The sequence below is a fragment of the Loxodonta africana genome, chromosome 9 (assembly GCF_030014295.1).
Source record: "Loxodonta africana isolate mLoxAfr1 chromosome 9, mLoxAfr1.hap2, whole genome shotgun sequence".
NCBI lineage: Eukaryota > Metazoa > Chordata > Mammalia > Proboscidea > Elephantidae > Loxodonta > Loxodonta africana.
This window is the reverse complement of record NC_087350.1, coordinates 100,146,970-100,169,301: the sequence shown is the minus strand read 5'-3', so window position 1 is coordinate 100,169,301 and position 22,332 is coordinate 100,146,970. Positions and strand designations below refer to the sequence as shown.

The following is a 22,332-nucleotide window of genomic DNA, read 5'->3' as shown; positions in this document are numbered from 1 at the left end:
GTGAACTACTATTTCTGGGACAATAAAAAGACAGTATCAAGACCAAAGACCTCTTTATGACAAGAATGAATTAGCAGAATAGTGGAAGAAGCTTTAAATCTTATCTACTTTAAGTTGTTTTTCGGTAACAGAACACAGATAGCAGCCTTTTCAGTGGAAATGTGGTTTATAAAATGAAAATTATCAATTTTTTTCCCCAAGTCTTCTCCTAAATCTTCCCATGATGACCAAAAAGAAAGGAATAGGGAGCTATTCTATACACATAATATGCCACATTATTAAATCAGTTTACGAAAAAAAAAAGTCCTGCTATGCACCAGGTCTTTTGTATGTAAATTAATAAAAGGTGGAATTTTTATGAAGAGGATAAGTGAAATGAAGAAAGGAAATTGGAGGAGGGCTTGTAAAAGAGGGGACGGGACTCTGGGTGCAGGGACCTAAAACGGTGATAAATAACCATTTGTGAGCACAGAGAGGTGGACAGGGGAGGGGAAGAAACATACTGCCTGTTTACATTTCTTAACTCTTTAGTCGAACCTATTGAGAATAAATACTAATAACTAATTCATTGATTTACATGAAGCCATTGTTATTTAGAATATAAAAATCCCAGTTAGAGTGACTTCTAAATCTTGAAAAAATTGTATTTCTATTTAAGCTGGCTTTCTTGCTGTTTCTTTTCAGGATTGAGAATTAAACTTGGAATTTCCTAATAGATAAACTCATAATTTCCAAGGATAGTATTTTTTTAGTATACTTTGAAGAATAAAAGAAATAACACAGGCAAATCCTAGCGTAGCCACTTAGTAGTACGTGGGCCTTAGACAAGTTGCTTACCCTTTCTGAGCTTCAGTTTGCTTGTCTGTAAAATGGGAATGATGATATATCACTGAGAGCCTGGCAAAAGTAGGTAGGCCATAAATGTTAGTTAAATGCATGAGTATTAAAGTGTAACTCCCTATTTATATATGAACAAGTTTTGGAGTATGTTTCTGACAGTTTCAAATATTAGACCTAATTAACTTCAATATTCAACCTTTAAATTTCTTAAAACAAGACAGAATTAGATACATGAAGGCAAGAAATATAGACCTATAAAGGAACACACTGACTGCAAACTCTCTTGTAAGGCTGACCACCTATCACTTTCATAATGACCCTTCTGATTTCTCTCATCATAATTTGTTATTTGGCAAACAGCAAACCACACTCCTGTGGTATTGGCATTAGTTGTTCTTGGCTGTCATCAAGTCGGCCCCCACTCACAGCAACTCCATATACAATAGAACAAAGTGCTGCCCAGTCCTGTGCCATTCCCACGATTGGTTGCAGGTTGAACCCTTGTGATTCCTATGATTTTTACTGGCTGAGTTTCAGAAGTAGGTAGTCAGGCATTTCCAGTTCTTAGTCAATCTTAGCCAGGAAGCTCCAGTGAAAACTATTCAGTATCATCGCAACATGCAAGCCTCCAATGACTGACAGTGGTGCTTGTGAATGACTGTATCAGCCAACAATCAAACACCAGTCTCCCATGTGGAAGACAAGATTGTGACCACTGAACCACCAATGCCGCTTATTAATAGATAATATTAATAGTAAAAAGCCTGTTACCACTGAGTCGATTCTGACTCATAGCGACCCTACAGGACACAGCAGAACTGCTTCATAGGGTTTCCAAGGAGTGGCTGGTAGATTTGAACTGCTGACCTTTTGGTTAGCAGCCTAGATCTTAACCAATGTACCATCAGGGCTCCTATTAACATTAGAAGGGTCCTTAAATCTAAAAGGCACAGAGGTTAATAGCTGTCACACCAATCTGGATTTGAGCCCTGAGTCTACCAATTTCCTTTGTGACCTTGGGTATATTATTCTCTCCACCCTCAATTTTTTCATCTGTAAAACAAGGATAAGAGTAGCTCCACCTTCCTAGGATTGTTGTAGGAATTAAATAAAATAGTGTTACTTATAGAACTCTAGGCCCTGTGCAGCCTAATAAACACTAAGGTCTGCTAATTACCTATGCATGAAAAGCTACTTAGACAAAGCCAGCAACCTGGTGACTGGGACAGAACTAAATCTCGTCTGCTGCCTTCCCAGTCCAAAAACACTGACACTAATGCATCTGACTGTCCCCAAAGAAGAGCGTCCCACTCCTCCTCCTTTTCCCTCTCATCGGTCACACAATGGGAAGAGACTCACCTCTGCCATCAGACACATTGTTCCTACGTAGCTTGTTAGAAACTGGATTTGTTTGTGTCACATTTTAAAGTGGATCGGTTATTTTCGTTGAGGTTTAAATGGTCTGGGTCTAAGTGCCCTTTGTCAGAACAAGTGCCTCTGAGCCATATGCGATGGGGGCGGCAGGCTTGATGAAGGGTTGTTGACAATGAGATAAGAACCAAAAACAAGCCCCCTGCTGGATCCCTCTTTGTTGACCTTTTGAGTGGTCTCTGGTGTGTTATCACTCAACACATTAGAGCTAAGATAGATTTGAAAACGTCGGGAAGAGGTTCAATATTTAAAAGTGAAAAAATTAAAATGCCTTCAACTACAGAAATCCAATGTGAGCCCTGGATAAGGACCAAGAACATCCTCAGTTCAGTTTTTGCCTCTGTCAATGACCGAAGCGATAAGTAGATACCACGTTTATCCCAGCACCAACTGCCAACAGATCAAATCGGGGTACCTGCTGGATTCCAGTCCCGAAAGCTCAGTGCATGGGGCTTCAGCAGATTCCTGGACCAACCCCTGCTGTGATATAATGCACAGCTTCAATCTCAGCTTCAATTCTTATCTCTATTCAGGACAAAACCAAAAAACAAAAACAAAAAAAACCCCAGAGCCATCGAGTTGATTCCAACTCATAGCGACCCTACAGGGCAGAGTAGAACTGCCCCATAGAGTTCCCAAGGAGTGCCTGAAGGATTTGAACTGCCAGCCCTTTGGTTAGCAGCCGTAGCACTTAACCACTACACCACCAGGGTTTCCTCAGGGCAGAAAGGGGTCATCAAACGAGCCCTAACTAACACCAAAAAGGCGCCAAAAGAATTAGGAAAAAGTTACCTTAGTAACTGTGTAAAATAGCTGAAGCACCTTAAGTAGTTGAGAGCTCTGATAAAACATCAGCCCATAATAAAGGGAGACATATGGTTTACAGTTGTACGCAATGCTTGGCAGTGTTACACACACATACATACAGTGTCTCATGATCTCGGTGAGGTGGAAGACAGGTGGTGGGTGACATTTCCATTACACCCATTTTATTGATGAGAAAAACAAGGCACCATACATAAACTCTTAACCAAATTCATACAGTAAAACATGTTAGACTCAAAATTTTGTTCTCCTATGTAAAAAAAAAAAGGTAATTTGAACAGCTAAGTATAAATGTACTTTTTTAAATTGTCTAAAACGATCCTTTATATTCCAAATTGATGCTCAGAAGGCCATGGTCCTAATGAATTTGTAAGAGGCTTCTCTACCTCTCCTCCAGCATGGTGAAATGACAAAAGTAGCCAAGATGATTAAAGAATCTCTTTAGTTTTTTTCTGCCCCCTGCTTACTGGCTCATCTTGGTTAATTACAGTGCTTTAAAAATCTGTAATGCAAATGTAAGACCACTAACTTATGCTTAAAAGCTTCCTTTGCTTTATAAAAGAGCCATTGTAATATGAATTGTCCCAGATATCTGTCAACTAGGTCCCACTGTTATGCGATCCAAAGGGCAGGGTGGGAGCAGTCTTCTCTACAAGACTTCCTATTTTCTCCGTATTTGTTTGCCTTGGCCAGGGTGGGGCAAGACAACTGTGGGGAGACAGAGGAGAGGCATTCACTCTGCCTTTATCTTCAGTCAAGCAGCCAAGGAGTCCGGAAAAACTCACCCTTACCTAGATACCCACAACCTTGAGACGGGCTGCAGACTGGATGTCCTACAGGGCTCTGTCAGGTTACCTAATGTGAATGACAATGACTGAGCCTGGGGAAGGGAAGGGGATGGCCGATGCTGCAGGGCACAGGTAAGCACTGGTGCAGGAGAAGGGCCCTGGCAAACAGTCTGCAGCCAAATCCAAAGTTTGCTTCTCCAACTGCAGGTCAGAGGCATCACTGGATGGTGAGATACCTTTTATGACTTTCAACCACTTGTGTTTTAATAAAATAGAACAAAATTCCTCACATATATAAGCATAAATATTGTTTCACGTGTGTGTATAACTGGTCATATCATAAAGGCTTAAAGCCAATAATCCAACAGGAAAACCCATTACCTGAGCTCCTGTACCTTACAGTTACATGGGAATGCAGACGATATATTGCCAGATGCTCCAATTTTTTCAGGAGAAACCAGAACTCAAAACTGTTGTGTGCAATCTACCCCATCAAAGTTTGCAGGAAGGCTCAAACCATTTTAAAACAGTGTGCCTACCAAGGCAAATCTATCTGTAGGCTGGACCTGGACTGACTGTTCCAGATCTCTGGCATCAAAGAAACCTGTACCCACGCCATAGAAAGGAGGCAGCAGAACTGATCTTAAGAATGCAGGAAGACAGAGCATTTCCGCTCAGCGTCAATGGGAAAGTATATGTGTGGAGGCACTCCCAAAGGCTTTTGCCAAGGCCACATCAGTGAGGAAGGGAACAGAACAGCCCTGCGTGAGCAGGTAAAGCAGCATGTAGCACTGGGGAAAGGGCCTGACTGGCCACAGAAATTAAATACTGATGGTTTCCCTAAACCTTCCTGGAGTTGGGTGAGATGATGTAACAGAGGTCTCCATCAGAACCCAATCTTGACTTTCCCTCCACAGGTATACACATCTATATTCTTTTGGGAAGTATGGAAAGAAACTTAAGAAGGCCATTGGAAATCACCTACGGGTGCTATAGTAGGTTGACCACCAAGGTGACCACCTTCAACTGTCCCAGAGCTCTGCTGAGCAGCTGCAGTGGAAGATGCCCTTCACTAGGCTCACCCTCTGCTACGTGGCTCACCACTACTACAACTGAAGCAATGATAGTGTTGCCTGCCTGGCAGACAAAGCTATGGACTGACATTAGACTTGGAGGTTAGTGGGACTGAGGTACAGCTTCTTCATTTCTCCAGCACAGGAAACAGAGTCACAAAACCAGGCAATGCTACCCATCCACAGTCCATATGCCTATTCTAAAACACTTGGAGTCTTCCTCCTGTGCAAACGTGAGGGTCCCAGCCTGAGAGCTGGTCTTACTTTAAACAGAGAACAAGGCCAGACGCCAGCTACAGACCCAGCTGCTCCCCAAGCTCGGGGTGCAGGTGTGAGATCATCCCCATGAACCTCACCTGCCTGCAGTTTGTCACCTCCATGTCATTACCACAGGCAGGGATGCTGCTGGGGCTTTTGTTTAACTTCACACCAGGGGGAAGTCATTTTTGGAATTTTCCATCTTAAATAGTTTTTTCTTAAATGTATGTGACACATATTCCTCACAGGACTTAATAAAATAGATATCTCTCATGCCTGGAAAGTAAACTACAGCTGCACAGACTGAAACAAAATTTATATTTTAAAAACTACCATATCCTACTTCGAATCATTCAAAATACTTATATGGCTATAACGTCTGAAAAAATTCAGAACCAACAAAAACAGAACTTTCTCAGCAAGTATTTTTTATTACTATGTTAATTAACAGGAAAAAAGACAAACTAATATACATTTACTCATATCCCTTTTTATCTAAAAGGAAAATAATATAATTTCAAAACAAAGGATATTCCAAAAGCTCTTCCCACATTATTACCATCACGGGAAGTGAGCGAGAAAACAATAAAGGGGATTGTATCAGAAAATCATTATTTTCAGACTCTTAAAAACTTATTCTGGGCCTGAGATTTGTACAAGAATAGGAGGAGGTCTTCTAGTTGCCATTACAGTGACTCTATAGCCAAAACCAAACCCATTGCGGTTAATTCCAACTAGTTGGAAAAAACCCTATAGGACACAGTAGAACTGCCCCATAGGATTTCCAAGATGTGCCTGGTGAATTCGAACTGCTGACCTTTTGGTCAGCAGCTGTAGCTCTTATCCACTACGCCACCAGAGTTTCCAATGACTCTAAGAATACAAGTAAATAAAACCCACTTCACTGCGAGAGCGTTGGTTGAACTGTGTAAGGGAAAGGAGGTATTCTTGTGTGTGACCTCAAGGTAAAGAATATAGGTGCTTTCACAAAGTGCTTTCACTTGGTTCTTTTTTAGAAATCAAACATATTCCCTAACGAGTAAAGTGTCCAGAAGAAAAAGGAATGTGGTTTTCATGACATTCTCAGGTGACTTCCAAGATCTCCTTGTCACAATAGAGATTCTTACAATGACAATGAGAATCAAATCTCTGGGACCCATCACCTCCCCAGACACAGCGTATTAAAAGGATTTGCCTCATCTTGGCCTGCCTGGTTATGCAATATATGCTAGAAGCAGAAGAATAATGACACGGACCACTGGGCTGTGGACAACGTTTCCTGGTCCCACTTATTTTATCTCCTCATTTACTATTTTGTGCGTTGTTCTGACACTTGCAGTGAGATGAGATGAGGGCGGACATGGCTCTGGAAGAGGAATGAGAAATGTTTTGCCTTGTCTATAGGTAAAGCATGCAGGGAGGTCCATGTTTAAGTACTTGATGGACAGGCATGAGAGTACACATGTGTATACACACTTATGCCTACACACTCTAAATGTCTTTATTGGCACAGGTATACAGATATGTCCGACTTTATGCAATACATGTTTTCACTGAAGTCGTAAACAATTCAATATTTTGCAATTCAAATATTCAAAGGCCCTAGAGAAGCTTATTATCAAAAAGAAATTATAACTCCTTTCACAAACCGCTATTTGCTAGTATCAATAATCACCTCCAGTTTACTGAAGTTTGGATGTATGTATTCAGAAACAACATATAAACTCACACAGAAATCACAATTATACTGCCTGGGGATGTGTCCTTTTCTTACAACAATTCACCTCATGGGTAAACAGGTAACCATCACTAAATGGCAGTATTTGAGGTTTCAGATATCAGCAAGATATTATTCAAACAAGAAAAATATTTAAGAGAATCTTATTTGGAATAGAAGCAGGAAGTTTAACATAATGTGCCAACTGCCACACCCACAGAAAATCTAGGGGGGCTTCTCCGCATTACACTGATTCTACCCTTTCAATGACTTACCAAGATAAATCAACCACATCTGTCCACTGGGATTGGCAAGTGCCTTTTCATTCCCTATTAGTTCTAAGGCACTCAGCGAGATAATGGTATTCACCGTACCTTATGATCTCAAAGGAAACCAACACTTCAGATGATTATCTCTGTCTAGGTTGCCACACCCCTATCTCCCAAAGTATATAAATATTCAATGTAAGGAACAAGCTTCATGAAAAGGAAATGTAGAGAAGTAAGATCCCAGGAAATTACCCACTGCCAATCAAGTCAATTCTGACTCTTAGTGACCCTGTAAAACTGCCCCATAGGGTTTCCAAGGTTGTAATCTTCATGAAAGCAGACTGCCACATCTTTCTTCAGCGGAGTGGCTGGTGGGTTCAAACTGCTGACCTTTGGGTTAGCAGTTGAGCACTTCGCCATTGTGCCACCAGGGCTCCTTTCCTAAAAAGAGATGGCCCGAATCAAACTCTTAAATTACCCTTGGAATGATAGCCCAGTTATGAGCCAGTGGCCACACAAGTCACCAGCATATTCAATGCCAGAAAACAGTACGACACTGAAGCACAGGCTGTGTGCAAAACCAACCTCCTGATCACGTCATGTGCATTTTATGTAATCGTTTAAAGTAACTGGTGCATAAGATACAGTCTGAGCTTTTCAACCTTGATCAGCAGTCCTAGTCATGCTGTCTGCTTATTGTAGGGCAACAAAATTCATTAGAGCTGAAAGCTACTTGGAACCCCAGTGCCAATTAGGATAGCCCTAATTTTTTAATATTTTTAAATGTTTTTAAAGACTTCACAATCTTTTAAAAATGTACTTTTAGATTCAATTTCTTAATAGGAAATTCATTCTTTTTGAATCAAAAGAAAAAAAAAATCTTAAACTTCGTAATCTATACTTTTTTAACAAGCTTGTATTATTATTATCATAAATAAATACCCAACTTTTGACAACCAAATCAGGTTCCTCCCTATATTAATGGAAAAAAGCAGAAGATAGCAATGGAAAAATAATTTTCATGTTCCAAGAAAACAGGAAGATAAAGTCAGCAACTTAGAGCACATGGCTCTGAAGTAACTAGCCCAGTCTTCCTTGACTTGAGGATCCCTTTGTTCCCTTATAGGATCTAGGCTTTATTGGATCCACTCCTTTCTTTTCTAACTTTTCTCACCTAGAATCAATGAAGTCAAGTAGCTGAAGGGGGAAAAAGAGAAAAAAGGAAGAAGCAGGAACCACCACTACCACCAATAAAAATAATAACATAATGATAAAGCTAACATTTATATAGTGCTTTACAATGGTACTATACAATAGACATACGTGAACCACACATATAATCTGAAATTTTCTAGTAGCAACGTTTTTTTGAGGGTGAGATAAATTTTAGTATTTAACTCAATAGATCTAAAATATTATCATTTCAACATGTAATCAATATAAAAAATTTAATTATTTAACATTATATTTTTCATATAAAGTCTCTGAAATCAAGTGTACGTTTTGCCCTTACAGCATACCACTCCATGGACTAGCCACTTATCAAGTGCTCAAGGGCCACATGTAGCTAGTGAAACGGACGGGGCAGTCTTACAATATGCCAGGTGCTACTATAAGTGCTTTAAAAGTAACCTTCACAACAATTCCATGAGGTAAATACTACCATCACTCCCATTTTATGGATGAGGAACTGAGACAAACAGCAGAGACCCAAAACACACACTGGTACGTAACAGAGCAGAAAATTCAAACCTTGGTCATCTGGCTACAACTACTATGCTATTTATTAAATGCCTACTATGCGTATGACAGGCACAGAACTTTATGTTTAAATTCTCTCCTGAAATCCTCAGAACCACTCCGCTGTTGTCAGCTGTTGCCAAATCAGCTCCGACTCATGGCAGCCCCATGTAAAACAGACAGAAACACTCCCCAGTCCTGCGCCATCTTCACAAGCATTGATATGCTCAAATCCATTGTTGTGGCCACTGAGTATTTTGAGTGTCTTCTAACCTAAGGGGTTAATCTTCCAGCACAATATCTGACAATACTCTGTTGTGATACACAGGGTTTACATTGGCTAATTTTGGAAGTAGCTCACCAGGTCTTTCTTCATAGTCTTAGTCCGGAAACTGCTGAAACCTGTCCACTATGGGTGGGCTTACTAGTATTTGAAATATCAGTGGCATAGCTTCCCACATCACAGCAACACACAAGCCACCACAATATAACAGACAAACAGACAAGTAGTGGCAGAACAAGCCCAGAGGATAAGCATTAATATCCCAACTTTACATGCTGTGGCATCATTAATAGAAGACATTTAGGGCAAAGACATTATGATTTCAGAAGTTGACACATGATGGGAGATAGCAAGTGTGACCAGCTCACACGTACTATCCTACAGGATCACACAGTCTAATAAGAGAATATAAAACCATTATACAAGTAATTAAGCTACAAGGTATGATGATCTAAAAGAAAAGTACAAATAGTTGAGGTGACACAGAAGAAAAAATCATATCCCACTAAGAACTGGCAAGGCCTTGGCGAAAGAGGAAGAGGTGGCATTTTAAAAGGACTTAAATAAGAAGTCTAAGATAAAACACTGCAAGAGCAACGGCACAGAAGTGAAAGAAAGAGCCCTGCCTTATGGCGAAGGAATGGCTAAAATAATTCAAATATGGCTGGTGCGTCAAGTACATGTACAGATCAGGTATGATATTGAAGTTGACCAAGAATCGCATCATGGAGAAACTCAGATTTGGTGCAAAGTCTGAGCAGACAAGTAGCATGATCAAAACTGCGTTTCAGGTTAAACCACTCTAACAACACCGGGCAGGACAGACAACAAGAGGAGAAACTAGATGTAGAAGGTTGGTGAGGACGTTACTGAAACAGTCTGGGCAAGCAGCTGCAAAGGTAGCAGTTCATTTTCAAACAGAAGGTGCATTATGAGGCCATGGGGATGCAGAATCCTTAAGGCCTGGGGTCTAAAGTTAAGAAAAAAGACGCAGCGTTGAAAATCTTAGTGTTGGATAGAGTGGTGGAACCATTAACAGAAACTGAATATAACAGCCCAACCAGTGCTCTAATCAAAAAACCAAACCCAGTGCCGTCGAGTCAATTCCAACTCATAGTGACCCTACAGGACAGAGCAGAACTGCCCCATAGAGTTTCCAAGGAGCGCCTGGCAGATTCGAACTGCCGACCCTCTGGTTGGCAGCCGTAGCACTTAACCACTACGCCACCAGGGTTTCGAACCAGTACTCTAAAAAAAAAAAGTACTCTAGTTAACCATAATTAGGTTCCCACTACCCACCTTTTTTTTTTTTTTTAAGCCTACACTTCCTGCTATAGCCCTGCTTCCCACATCAAGATTTGTATTAACACCTACTGGTGTTATACCTGGCTCTTCTTTTCAAGAACTCCTTTCCTATCAAATGGATAGCTAGTGGGCAGTGGAAAACGGCAAGGGACATTATCTTTCAAGACAGAATAACTCCAGACCCCCAAACTCTTCAACCCAAAGAAAGAAAAAGAATCTCAGATTTCCAACACAGCAGGATCGTGCTCTGTACGGGCTCAACAAACAGCCATGCCTAAAATATTGGCCTTTTTCTTGAAGTTCTTAATAGTCTTAAAGGAAAAGTTAAAAATAATTTCCCTACTGCCTACTCTTCTCTTGCATTTATTTATTATTTTTCATGTTTAATTAAAAAACACTTCTACTCTAAGCAAATATATCCTTTTTTTCCTTTAATTACCTGACAAACAGTAGGAGAGCTGCATAAATTTTGCCCGAGGTTAAAGCTGGAGTAGAGCCTAATCACTAGCTTGAGACATTGTTCTGGCCAAGTAAAGCAGAACACATTTATCTTGAAGTGTTTGAACAATACTTAGACACTCCGGTTAAGACCTCCTTTTACCCTGTGTTGATTCTGATTAACCCCCTTTCCTGATTTATGTGGGAATCCTTAGTGTTCTTTACGCTGCCAAAGAAGGATAAAGGAGGTAAACCTCAATGTAGCAGAGGTTCAGGTGTGCACAGTCCTCAGTAGAGGGTATGACATAGACACCAGCTCTATACCACTGAATACCCACCTTGGGCAGCCTCCTCTTGATCCTCTGGATTTCATTCTAGACAACCCTTCAGGTTTTTCTACTGCTTTCCATAAAGAAGGATTCAACTTACGGTGATTAGAGCATGTAGAAAATTTGAAGAAAAAGGAAACACACAGGTAAAATAAGTGCCAAAAAACAAAATAAAGAAATTAAGAATGATTACTACAAATATAAGGTAAGAAAAACTGAGAAATTAATGGAACTTATCTAAAACAAATCAATCTCAAGGCCAAATAATACAAAATACACACACCGGTAACGTGTGTATGTGGAGTTTTTTTCCTTAAGAGGCCCCACTCCAAAATCTCAGGCTCAAGTATGTAGTCATGCATGTGTGGTCTAAAGATGCTCAGAGCACTTTTCTTATCCTACAATTCAATCTAGTAATAAAAGTATGGTGCTCTGGAAGACTGAATTCGGGGCAGCTGGGAAGTTTCACTGGAATCAAATTACCTCATCCGCCAACCATCCAGGACTCCCCAAACACTGCAAGTGCTCTTTGTGTCACTGGTGATCGTTCCAGCAACTGACAAGGGAAATGGAGAACACAGGCAGGCAGCTCCCTTCCCATTTAGGGAAATCTTCCTGCATTCCAGTTCACTTTTCCATCTAAGATATCATAACCACAGAGCAGAACCCTGATTCCACCTTGAAAATCTATCTTTGACAATGGGCAATTGGAAGTAATCTCAGGTAACCACCTGCTCAGGTAACCATCTGTGTCCACACAAAATAGACTGATGTGGATTTGTGCTAAAACGAATAAGAGGTCCTAGAGACTCTAGTTATCTGGACAATTTACTCTTTGCAACATAATGCCTCACCCTCTTTGAGACAATAGGCTGCCATTTGAGGACAACTTAGCAAAAACCTAGAGGCCATGAAAATGATGATGACAATGATGATTAACAAATAAGAACAGCAGTAATTATTTCTTGTGGTGCTGGGGATACTTGGAAAATACAAGGTTCAAGAGTCAGAAAGATCCCAATTCAAATTCAAACGATCTTGGACAACTCATTTAAATTTTCTGAGTTTCCATTACTTCATCTGGGAAAAAAAAAAAAATTTCTTTTTTTTTTAAATATCCCTAAAATGGCAATAATAAGGGCCTGAGAAGTTAAAGGTTTTACCCAAGGTTATATTGCTAGAAATGGAAGAACCAAAATTCAAATCATAGCTCACATTTGGCTCCACAATTCTGTCTTTTCATTAAAACCAAGAAACCCATTGCCACAGCAAAAGTTTCTTTCTGCAGGCCTCAAAAATACCAAGTTTACTTTTACACTTGAGATTCTGTTCTTGGAAGGGAGTAGTGGCTACCGATATAAAGCTTAGAATTTATCCAGCAGAGGGGAAGGGGGGAATTTATTTCTGATCCAAGGCAATAATCCAGTAGTATTGGCTCCTTGAATGACAATTACCTCTCTTGAGGAGATTTTGTACAATATGATGCATGCCCCAAAGGCATCTTTTAGCTACTTTCACTGGAGTGGAGGGTAAGAAACGAGATAAACAGTAAAAGTTGTGAGGAGTTTGGGAAAGAAGCTAAGAAGAACCTCCAAATCCCAAGACTAGAGGTAAAATGCCAGCTCTGCTATTTACAAACAGGATAAATAACCTGACGCCAGTCTTTTAACTTACCTTTATTTCTTTATCTCTAAAATGAGAATTATAGATTCATGCAAAATAAGGCACAGAACAAAATTTATGTGAACTGCTTCCATAAAAATTAAACCAATAAATAAATAAACTCATTGCCATCAACACCACTCCAATTCACAGCAACCCTACAGGACAGAGCAGAGCTTCCCTATAGGGTTTCCAAGACTATCATCTTTATGGAAGCAGAATGCCACATCTTTCTCCTGCAAAGCAGCTGAGGGTTTTAAACCGCTGATCTTTCAGTGAGCAGCCAAGCACTTAACCACTGTGCCACCACAGCCAAGAAAATCCTATGGAGCAGTTCTACTCTGTAACACATGGGGTCACCATGAGTTGGACTCGACTTGAGGGCAACAGAACAACCACCCCCTACATTAAATAGTCCACTCCAAAGTCTAGAGATGCAAAAAGGAAGCCAACAGTTAAAATCATCTGTAGTATTTTCATGTTTGTATATATATTGATACATACACGGTCTCACAATAGAAAATTAATTTCATATCATTCAAGCTATTAACTTCATTCTTCCTTCAGTCACTCATTTACACAAGTAATTTTGAGAACAATGAGTAAATTATAGCATAGTCAGCTCCTCACAAGTAGAAATGAATGTAAAGAAACATACATATACATGCCTACATTAAAAGGGAAATCCAGAAACTTTTCAAACAAACGCATACTGATTAATAAAGTACATGTCTGACCAAATAAGCTACAGATACAACTGTTCCAAATATGAGTATTCATTATAACAAGTCTTTTAAAACGGTAGGATTTCTCAACTTTTATTTACTGAACTTTTACTTCAAAAAGGAGGCTCCTGAGATACTTAGACCATATTGAGAGAGTCCTCCAGTACATATAAACATACAAATCCAATGGTAGTGAGCTGAGGTGCTGTGTCCCCCACCCCCCGCAAATAAACTGAAAAAAGAGTTAAAAAAAAATGTATTAAGTTCTTAGTCATGTATTTTCAACTTAAATCGTTATGATTTTCTCCTACCTTCTTTCCAATTCTCAGAAGAGTATTTGTGCTGGCCAAAGTAAACTAAGGAAAATGTACTCGGAAGTAACACTTAAGAGATAAAAACTAAATGAGGCACTAGGAATACAAACTGCAAATAGCAACTTTTACAAAGTAATGTACTCAGAATCTGACCACTCCTCAAATATTCATAGCGCATTCAAATTTTATGCCAACACTCTATTTAAATGACAATAATAGTAATTATCAAGTACTGTGCCTAACCCTGGTGGCATAGTGGTTAAGTGCTACAGCTGTTAACTAAGAGGTCAGCAGTTCGAATCCGCCAGGCACTCCCTGCAAACTCCACAGGGCAGCTCTACTCTGTCCTATAGGGTCACTATAAGTCAGAATCAACTCGACGGCAGTGGGTTTGGTTTTGGTGGGTGGTGTCTCCCTCTACTATATGTGAATCTCTTTTGAGGGCCTATATTCCAATACTATCTCTCATTTGAGCCTTAGAAAAACCATAAAATAGGTCTAACTTCCATTTTTAAAAGCAGAAGCTGAGAAAGTTAAGAAACTTGCCCATGGTCATAGGGCAGTTATTCATACCCAAGAGAACCTAGATACAAAAGACCATAGTTTTAAACTGCCAATGGTATTTACAGTAGAGCTAGTGCAGCAATATCCTAATGAAAGCCTTTGAGACAAAAAAAAAAGGAGAGAGCTCCATTAAGAACTTAGTAGGAAACTGCCTGAACCTTATCTGAAGGCTGAGTTCTAGAATCAGGGCACATTTAGAAAATACCAAAGTGGCTGTCATTTATCCAAATGTGTCAGGTGGGATAAAGCAAATTCACTTAAAAAAAATAAAAAATGGCCACCAAACATGAAAAGATGCTCAGCATCATTACTCATCAGAGAAATGTAAATCGAAACCACAATGAGATATCATTTCACTCCCATTAGGATGGCAAAGATTAAAAAAAAAAACCAGAAAACAACAAATGTTGGCAAGGATGTCAAGAAATTGGAACACCTATCCACTGCTGGTAGAGATGCAAAGTGCTGCAGCCATTGTAGAAAAGTCTGGCGGTTCTTCAAAAAACTAAAAACAGAACTACCATAAAAAAACCAGCAATTCCACTCCTAGGTATATAACCAAAAGACTTGAAAGCAGAAACTCAAAAAGAAACTTACACATCGGTGTTCACTGCAGCACTATACACAACAGCCAAAAGGTGGCAAGAATCTAAATGCCTATCAGCAGATGAGTGGATAAACAAAATACGGTGCATACATACAATGGAATATTTGTCAGTAGGAGAAATGAAATCTTGAGACATGCTATAATATGGATGGAGCTTGTGGACATTATGCTAAATAAAATAAGACGATCACAAAATATTGTATGACCTCACTTATTTAAAAAGACAAACCAAAACCAAACCAAACTCACTGCCATGGAGTCAATTCTGACTCATAGAGACACCAGAGGGTTTCCAAGGCTGTAAATCTATGGAAGCAGACTGTCACATCTTTCTCCTGCAGGGTAGCTGGTGGTTTCGAACCACCAACCTTGCAGTCAGCAGTCAACTGCTTTAACCACTGCACCACCAGAGCTCCTTATAAAAAGACAAGAAAAAGCAAATGTACAGAAACCAAAGTTTATTAGCGATTACCAGGGGTGGCGGGAAGGAGGTTAACAATGATGGAAAAACTATATTGATTAAGGGTGGGGTTGCAAAGCCAATTACTGTAACTGCAGATAAGTTGTACACCTGTAAAAAGTTGAACTGGCAAAACCTGTGCAATAGATATACTTACAACAACAAAAAAGAGTAGCTACTGAGGTTGCTTATGTACAAAGAAACACCTCATGGGATTTTGTTCCTTGGTTTGGAGAGTTCGGGTCATGGTTTTGTGGGACATCCCAGTTGACTGACCTAATAATGTGTTTAGTGTTTCTGTCCCACCTCCTAGTTTGTTGCATAGTGCCTGGTGTCTTAAAAGCTTGCAAGCTGCCATCCAAGGCACAACAATTGGTCTCTATTCACCTGGAGCAACAGAGAAAGAAGAGTCAGGAACAGGAGGAGGATATGGAATGTGTGGCTAATTACCTCTCTGAACAACTACCTCCTTTGCCATAAAACCAGAACTGGATGGTGTCTGGCTACCATTACTGAACATTTGGATCAAAGATTCCACAGAAAAATCCTGATCAAAGGGGGGAAAAGGCAAAACAGAATTCCAAATTCTCACGGACTGTAGACCTTCTGGAGTTATGAGGGCAGATGAAACCCTGAAACTATTGCCCTGAGATAATATTTAAACTTTAAACCAAAAATATCCCCCAAAGTCATCTTAAAACCGAACGATAGCTTAACCAGTAACAAAGGTTTGCCTTGAGCATTATGGTCTTTTAAAAACTATCTACATGGGACCAAATGGATAAAAAACAACTCAAAAGATTAGACAGGAACCTTAGGGGGCAGTGAGTTTATGTTAGTAAGGGAGGAACAACTCAGAAAGAGAGAGTGAGAATGTTTGTACAACTCGAAGAATGTAATCAATGTCACTAACCTGTACATTTAGAAACTGCTAAATTGGTGTTATGTTTTGCTATGTATATTCTCAACAACAGCAACAAAATAAGATTTAGAAAAACATAAACATACTATGTGACATGTAAGTAAAAAAGGATTTAACATGATGCTGGCTGACTGGCAATCTTCAACCTGATACAGTCTATTCTAATCTAGAAATTAATATATTAGAACATTAAAATCCAAATATCATAAAATCATTACTATGCAGTAAATGTAAATATATTTTTTTAGTCCAGAAAGATCACAGATGCCCTAAACTCAAAAAGTGTCATGAATTTAACTTAATATTACTTGGGAAGTGTTCCTTTTCAAATTACTGTAATTTGAATTACAAGTGGTTGTCAAGTGGTTTCAAAAACTTAGAAATAATTTTGTCTCTGATGTAAACTCCTCCTCTACACAATGACTGAAGCCATTTTAGCACTCCACCCCAAGTTATCAAACTCACCCTAGTTCTGCATATTAGGAAATTGAGCCATGTTTCCTAAGAGAATCAAATTTTTTGTTTTGTGTTATACTAGAATCATACTAAGTTTACTAAGAAGCAAACTCTTAGTACTCTTACTAAATTCTGTTAATTTAAGTGATATATATCCCTAACCGGAAACCCTAGTGGTGTAGTGGTTAAGTGCTACAGCTGCTAACCAGAGGGTTGGCAGTTCAAGTCCACCAGATGCTCCTTGGAAACTCTATGGGGCAGTTCTACTCTGTGCTATAGGGTCGCTATGAATCGGAATAGACTCGATGGCACTGGGTTTGTTTGTTTGTTTTTTTTTTTTTTGGTATATCCCTAACCAACAAATTCTTCTAAAACGGCAAGTAGAAGGTGTGTATGTCAAATGTTATATACCAAATAGTTCTAGATACTTAAAACTATATTGAGATTCCTCAGGTATGTGTAAACACAGAAATGACAGTACGTAAGAAATACACATGAAAATTTTACACGTAAAGTCTATTCAGGAAAATATTTTACTGCCTTGATTTCAGTAACAACTACATTTGGTACATAAAAATTGCTTATTTTTTAAACTAGCAGAGTATAATCTGAGTGATCTTCAACTAACCAGAAAGATGAAGGAAGAGAAAGCTCAGGAAATAACTTTAAGCTCTGCCCAAAAAGAGCATTCACTGATTTCCCCCCTAAAGTTATTCTTCCTTCTCTATGGAAGTGCTTTTAAAATTTCATTCAAATCCCTAACAGCTTTTATCAAATTATATTAGAATGGTGACCTTATGATGCCTACAGACAATTCCAATTAATCTTAGTTTGCAGAATGGATTAATGCATGCATTTTGTAGTTCTTTGCATAGATTACACATGTCCATTAATCAGGAGTGAGAATCTAAGAATAATTCCTGGAAAATCTATAAGAAAACCAATGGTTGGGAGTGATAAGAAACTTCTGGCATCCTTGGGGAATTAAAACAAATACAGGCTCTAACTGCTGTCACTGAGGAGGTAATATATCAAACAATATCAAGGAAGACTATTTTACTGCCCCCTTTCCCTCAAGCGTGTAATTAAGGGTTTTTTTGTTTTTGTTTTTGTTTTTTTGGTATATTTGTTTGAATGTTAATACAACAGGAAAACGCACAAAGAAAGTCTGGTCTAGTGACAGAACTTAACACTCAAAACTTCTAGAAATTACATAGCTTGCTTGTGCAGATAAAGGGAGAAAAGGCACTGGCTTGTCCTCAGTCACCTCTTGGCCCCTGTTCTCCTGGTCTCCATAACTGTTATCTATCGATAAGCAAAGGTACTCAGAAATGCTTTCATATTTTCAAGGCTCCAGCAAGAGTGATGACTGAAAGGCCCTAAGGCACATCAAACCAATGCTGTCACTTCTAGTCACGGCTTGGCCCAGCTAATGCCATGCTTGTCATGACAAGCACCAGCCACCTTAAGGCACCACACCTCTGCCCCGACAAACACACCTTTGAAAAGGTATGAGCCACAGAGGGAACCTGTTTCAGGGTTGCCAAAGGAAGCCAGCCTTGTCTACAAACAGCAGAGAGGCAGTGAAAGACAGCCCAAAGCCACAGATACAAGGACTGTTAGCCCTGAGTGCAAATAATTGTTCCACTTCCTGTGCACGGCCAGCGGGAAAAAAAGCGACATATTGAGATCCCGTTTGACCAGGCTAAAGTGGGTTTAGTTGTCAGCCTAAACCTGCCATCTGGTGTTAAGATATAGCAGATCACACCCCAGATGTGTTCCTTCAAACAAATCACATCTTTTTTTCTTACCCCTCTTTCTTTTTTTCCTTTCTATAAAGAAAGAGGTGTCTGCTGGGATACAAATCAGCTGAGGTTTACTTTAAGCTAAAAACTCTTGCTAATTAACTCAGGCAAATATGCAGGTATGTCATTTTACACCCCATACCCCTAAAAGCAACCACTTTCCAACTACCATACCTAGAGATGCTTTGCAAAAAGCCTTTGTTTACTACAGGTAATCCCCAGGTTACTAACATCTGATGAATGTCAGAACCCGTAGTTACGAACCAACCCCTGTAAAGCCTACTATATTAAAAATTCGAAGTACATACATTGCTTTGTAATAATAAATGGGTGCTACTTTGAAAAAAAAAATTTTTTTTTTACTTTGAGATGCACATCAAAACATTATTATTGTCACTACATTATTATGTTAAAGGTGTTTTACTGTTTCTTTAATGTTTTTTATGCACAGAAAGGTACACTACATGGTATACACTAAGAGAAACATTTGATTAACTGACATTAGATACAACCGTACCTAACTGTTTCAACTTACATACAAACTTGACTTAAAGACAAGTTAGGAACGAAACTGGTTTGTAATCTGGGACTGCCTGTACTTGCCCACCCTAAGAGCTGGCTATCCTTAGTCACTAAAAAGCCGTTTCATCTGAAAAATGAAATTTGTTTCCCTCTTTATTTTTGCCTCAATATCTCATTCCAGGATTGGGGTGGGGAAGGGTTATAGAGTGCTATCATTTGCACCTCATTACACTTGGGCTGGAGCTTTGAGAAAGCTGATATTCCCTCTAAATTTTTACAGATGCTTCTAGTTTACCAGTTCATGACTGCACTACTAGAAAAGACTTCCTGCTTCTAAACTGCTTGCTGGCATGTACGCTGAATTTCAAAATCCCTGGAAAAAGTAAACCTTTGTGGTGTTCTCTTAACTTTCTTACTTGGGGGGAAAGGGGGTGTGACCAAAGCCAAACCAAGTAAATCTTCTTTTCCAAAGAAGTTAGGGTAAATCGCTCAGAACATTCCCTCCTAACTACTGTTCATAGTGATTTGGAAACCACCCCCCCAGAAATGTTTATTAACACAAAGTTATTTGCAGAGGTGTTTTTCATTAAAAATTATTATTATGACATGTTTAGTAAGTTGTGGGACTAATTCAATCACTGACAACCTTTTACCTGAACTTACATGTTTCGTTTTACTTCCCAAGTATCACCTGAAAAACACTTTGGGATAAGGGCAGGGACAGTTTTTAAACCACCACCCCACTCTGTTCAATGGCTCCAGGGTTTTCCAAAGTTCAGGGCAGGTGACACTGGTCTGTTCTTAATCTTTACTGCTTTAGTAATGTTAAGGCTGATGACGAGGGACACAAATCCCCTGATGGAACTGAATGCATTCCAAGCTCCCCGACCCACTCAAAGCAGTAATCCCCTGCAGCTGGATCTTACTTACCACCATGCACAGCTAATACATTTTTTAAAAGCTAGTCACTGGTGACAAATGTAAACTGGACAGAGAAGCTCCCCCTTCTCCCTGCCTCACTCCTCCACCCTTCAATCTTCCACCATAACCCAGAGACTTGCTATTTCTGTGATGGATAGGACCTGCCTTTTTAGAACCACCAAAGCCATGTTGTATAGCTCTGCTCTAAGTGACTAGAAGGTTTTAAAAGCATCTTCGGCTGTCAGACTGTAACAAAAACAACAAGAAAGTTATCCTTAACACAAACATTTCACAACTGAGAAAACCCTATATGTTGAGATTATCACTGCTACACTGAGTCTACTATTTGTGCAGGCACACTGTTCTGAACCCTGGTTGCTTGATTTAATTAAGCTGATTGCCATCTTCTGTGGCATAATAAAATGAACACAAAAGATTTAAAACTTGAGGACCTTTGTGATATATTTTGTTTGGACCCCCCCCCCGCCCCCGCCCGCCGCCCCGCTTTCTTTGGAGCAGGGAACTGAACTGAAATATAGTCATCTTTTACGGTGGGTAAGTATGTTTTCACCATGAATTTTGATCATCCACTTAGAAAGGGAAACCAAATAACCCAGTTTAAAACAGCTCTGTATTGGATGAAACCTCCAAAACACAGGGCAATAAACTATGCAAAACCACAGCCTTAGAGGTGGGTGGGAGGGACGGAGGGAGGGAGCAAGGGAGGAAGGAAGGAAGGAAAGGTAAAGAAAAAACCAAACCCACTGCCATCGAGTCGATTCCGACTCATAGCGACCCTACAGGACAGAATAGAACTGCCCAGTAGAGTTTCCAAGGAGTGCCTGGTGGATTCAAACTGCCGACCTTTTGGTTAGCAGCTGTAGCACTTAACCACTACACCACCAGAGTTTCCGGAAGGAAAGGTAGGTGGGTGAAAACGTTGTTGTTAATTACAGTCAAGTCTGCTCTGACTCTTGGTGATCCCATGTGCAATGCTGCCTGGTCTTGAGCCGTCTTCATCATCAGTGGTATCCCGCAGTCCACTGTTGCAGTCGTCGTGTATTTCGAGTGACTTCCAGCCTAGGATACTTCCAGTGCTATATCAAACAACATTCTGTTGTGATCCCTAAGGTTTTCATTGTCTAAGTTTCAGAAGTAGGTATACAGGCCTTTCTTCCTAGTCTGTTTTAGTCTGGAAGTTCCTCTGAAACCTGCCATGGGTGGCGCTGCTGAAATAATGGAGAATAGCTTCCAGCATCATAGTTAACAAAAAAGACACCACAGAATGATAAATTGACACATGCGAGGCGGAGACAGATGGGTAGCCATATCTCAATTAGGAAAAATTGTCTCAAATGGTATTAAAATGCCACAGATGATACCATTTTGATGACAGATTTTGATAAATGGACAAGCTATCCATTCTACCTCAAGTAAAAAAACCAAGGGTTAATATACGTGACTTTTTTTGGTTTAGTCTAGTTCCCAGATAACTGGCAATAAGTGCTATGATTTAAGTGATGTTACCAATTAGACTTGGAGATAGCTACCACAACACTGCCTACAACACTTAAATTGCATTAGGCTTAATTACTGCAAAGTTACATCTGGAGAAGGAAAGGTAATTGTATTACCACCCTCCGCATTCTAACTTGAGCTCAGTCCCTGCATGATGCATACTTGCCCAAGTAACTGAGGTCCTGAAAGGCACCACAGTTAATAATGTGTAACTAGCAAGAACACAAGAAGACAGCGACAAGCAGGTCTCTGTGAATTAAATTCACAACTAATTAAGTGACCTCTCAATGTCCTCCTAGCCCTCCAGAGAGCAGGTACTCCAAAGCAGCCTAGTGACCAGCCTTAGCAGAGCCCACGGAAAAGGAATGTTGGGGCAGGGGGTGGGGGTGGGGCACCAGTACCGAGGTGAAAGATTTAAGACTACGTGTGTCAAAGAATCCAGCTCTGATTTCCCTACATATTGTCACCCATAGTCACACTGCCAGAAACCAGGGGCATCAGTCAGCACCTGAGTAACTGAATTAAAACGGAAAAATATAAATTCTCTTGTTCATGGTGAC

At 39.8% G+C, this 22,332-nt stretch overlaps 1 protein-coding gene across 4 annotated transcripts in view; it reads right to left on the bottom strand.

Annotated features, from left to right (window-relative positions):
- BNC2 (basonuclin zinc finger protein 2) overlaps nucleotides 1–22,332 on the bottom strand; it is a 481,109-nt gene that overhangs the window by 411,673 nt on the left and 47,104 nt on the right. The gene's annotated exons all lie outside the window — the stretch shown is intronic.